Genomic DNA, 3,809 nt, shown 5'->3' on the forward strand with positions numbered 1-3,809 from the left:
TTTTCCATTCCATCTCTCACCTTTAGTCTATCCTAAATACAGCAACCAGAGTGATCCTTAAAAAAAAGTGTTGATTATTCATTCCTCTGCTCAAAATCCTCTGTTGACTTTCTGTTTAACTTAGAACAAAGCCAAGTCCTACAGGCTCTAAGTAGTCTGACCTGTAATTCCTCAAACTTTATCTTCTTTTTGTGTGCTTTACTCACTCACAAATCTTCCTTTACTGTGTCAGGCACCTTTCTTTTCTCTTTTCTTTCTTTTTTTTTTTTTTTTTTTTGACAAAGTCTTGCTCCGTCGCCAGGTGCCAGGCAGGAGTGCAATAGTGCAACTTCGGCTCACTGCAACCTCCGCCTCTCGGGTTCAAGCTATTCTCCTGCCTCAGCCTCCTGAGTAGCTGGGACTACAGGTGTGTGCCACCACGCCCAGCTGATTTTTGTAATTTTAGTAGAGACTGGTTTTCACCATGTTGGCCAGGATGGTCTCGATCTCTTGACCTCGTGATCCATCTGCCTCAGCCTCCCAAAGTGCTGGGATTACATTTCTTTTTTTTTTTTTTTTTTTTAAAACAAATTGTGACCACCTGGAAGAATATTCCTTGACTACCTAAATAACTTGCTCTCTTACTTCTTTTAGATTTTACTAAAATCTTGGCTTTTCAATAATGCTTTCACTGACCATCATATGAAATTACAACCTCTCAACACCCTTTATCCTCCTTTTCTGGTTTATTTTTATTCACAGCAGTTATAACCACATAAATTCTATGTATTTACTTGTTGCCAGATTTTACTGCCTGTCTCCTCACACTGGAATGTAACTCCCAGCAGGTATTTTTGTCTTATTCATTTTCCTGGTGCCTATAACAGTGTCTGCTCAAGAAATATTTGTTTAATAAATGATAGATATGTTTTATACATACTTGTTTATATGCATATATAGCTAAAGTCTTCAATAAGTAAAGGGAAAAGTCATTGATCTTACTTTAGGCCACTGAGAGATGCTAGGTAAAAAGAAATCACAGAGATTCAGTGAGATATAATTATTTTTGTTTTTTTGAATGAAATGTTATTTTATTATATATATATATTCCACTTATTCAGTTCTGCATAGAACCTTTCTACTCTCTCGTCTGACTTTATTCTTTTTTGTTTATTACTGTGAGTACAAGGAAAGTTCCGTAACCACGTCATTTGACATCTTGCCTCTAACAGTTGTTTTCAGCAATAAACGCCTGCGTGGTCAGTAGCAGTTCTCTGGTACTGGCCACTCAGTTTCTCAAGCTGAAGCAGAGGAGTCTTGTGTTCTGTTTTCATTCAACCTGTGGACTATGAGTGAAAGAGTCAGAAGAAGGAAGGAGTGCCTGATGTGACAGCACAGCTTGCTTTTCCGTGACTGAGCTTCCCAAATTGTGCAAATACCCTCATTTCCAGACATCCTTTCCAAAACATGAAAACGATAAATAAGAAAAAACCTTAGGAGAATACGTGTACGACCCATGTATCTTCTGTAACCTCTTGCCATATATTTTTGTTAGCATATGTCTCTATATATTTGTGTATATGGATGTATATATCTCTGTGCACACGCCTAGTTTGAAAATATATTTGAAGCTGCTCAAGAGAAGGAGGCTGTTCCTGAGAAATCCCCAAAATTTTGTCGTGGAAGCTGAACATTTGACTTTACTCATGACTTCCCTGGTCCTTGGCCAGAAGTAAATGGCATAGAGTTCTTGTGAAAGTGAGTAAAAGGGAAAGCCTTTTTGTTCCTGGAATCTAGTAGGAGTCTTGATATTCATGGATAGTGTCCTTTAGGAAACCTATACTCTATTCAAGTTATGTGAGTTGGCCTGGGTTTATTTTGTTATCATTCAGTGAGCCTGTCCTCTAACAAATGATCCTTCCTGGATTTAGTTACTGAACGGTTTAGTGGGTAGACCTCATATTGTCTTCTGAAAACTCTAAAGGGAGGCAATAAATTACCATGAAGGTTCTCTTTTTTTCTGGGGAATCTAAATAGGTTGGTCATGTGAAGGTGAATCAAATGATTTGAACTTTATCATTTCCTCCCATGATTTTGTGATCTCAGGCTGATTACCATGAGTGGTACTCATTTGCTTTTTCTTTGTGTGGGTTCTTTGCATTGTTTACAGTGTTAAGCTCTTTGACATTATGCACCTTCAGATTCATTGATAATATTTAATTAACTTGTAGTTCAACACGAGCTTGTTAATATCCGGGTTTAGTTATTAGGTTTTTTTTATTTTTTCTTTCTTTCTTTTATTATTATTTTATTATACTGTAAGTTCTGGGTTACATGTGCAGATTGTGCAGGATTGTTACATAGATATATACATGCCATGGTGGTTTGCTGCCTCCATCCCCCTGTCATATACATTACGTATTTCTACTAATGTTATCCCTCCCCAATCCTCCCACCCCCTCCTATCCCTCTCTAGCTCCCCCATCCCCCAACAGGCCCTAGTGTGTGATGTTCCCCTCCCTGTGTCCATGTGTTCTCATTGTTCAGCACCCATTTATGAGTGAAAGCATGTGATGTTTGGTTTTCTGTTCTTGCGTCAGTTTGCTGAGAATGATGGTTTCCAGCTTCATCCATGTCCCTGCAAAGGACATGAACTCATGATTTTTTGTGGCTGCATTGAGATGCCATCTCACACCAGTTAAATGGTGATCATCAAAAAATCTGGCGACAACAGAAGCTGGAGAGGGTGTGGAGAAATAGGAACACTTTTGCACTGTTGGTGTGAGTGTAAATTAGTTCAACCATTGTGGAAGACAGTGTGGTGATTCCTCAAGGATCTAGAAATAGAAATTCCATTTGACCCAGCAATCCCATTACTAAGTATATACCTAAAGGATTATAAATCATTCTTTTATAAAGACACGTGCACACATATGTTCATTGCGGCACTGTTTACAATAGTTATTAGTTTTATAAGTTATACTTGCATTTAGTTGTAAATGATATGTTTGTTGCTTATAGAAACAAATGAAGAGTATAACTTTGCTATTAGTACCAGCCAGGTCTGTAGAGATTAAACTGAAGACTGTGTAAAATCAAGATAATTCATTGAGATTGACTAAATCCATATTATAAGTCACTTGTAGTTTTACTAACAACTTACACATATTTAATTAGTAATTTTTGTGTTCAAAAGTTTTGTACTCAAATTTTGTTTACTAGCTCCCGTGATCTTTCAGGAATTGTTCTAGACACTGGGAATATAGCAGAGAATAAAACAGATCAAGTCCCTGACTTCATGATGGTGGTGAAGACAATAAGCACATAAATAAATGATATAATGCCTGATAGTGATACATGAGCCATGAGAGAGAAAAGAGGTAGAGGACAGTGTTGGAGAATAAGGAAGGGAGATCAGAAAAAGCCTCTTAGAAGATCTGACATTTTAACAGAGACCCGAGAAAAGCCATAATGCAAGCTATAACAATATCTCAGGGAAGTGCATCTGGACAAAAAGCACAGCAAGGGCTCACGGCTGTAATCCCAGCACTTTGGGAGACCAAGGTTTGCAGATCACTTGCAGTCATGGGTTTGAGACCTGCCTGGACAACATGGTGAAATCCCGTGTCTACTAAAAATAAAAAACAAACAAACAACAACAAAAAACACAGCTGAGTGTGGTGTCAGGTGCCTGTAATGTAATCCCAAACCCCAGCTACTTGGGAGGCTGAGGCAGGAGAATCACTTGAACCCGGGAGGTGGAGGTTGCAGTGAGCCAAGATGGCCCCATTGAACTCCAGCCTGGGCAACAGGAACAAAACTCTGTCTCA

This window comes from Cebus imitator, unplaced genomic scaffold, assembly GCF_001604975.1.
Source record: "Cebus imitator isolate Cc_AM_T3 unplaced genomic scaffold, Cebus_imitator-1.0 Scaffold247, whole genome shotgun sequence".
Taxonomy (NCBI): Eukaryota; Metazoa; Chordata; class Mammalia; order Primates; family Cebidae; genus Cebus; species Cebus imitator.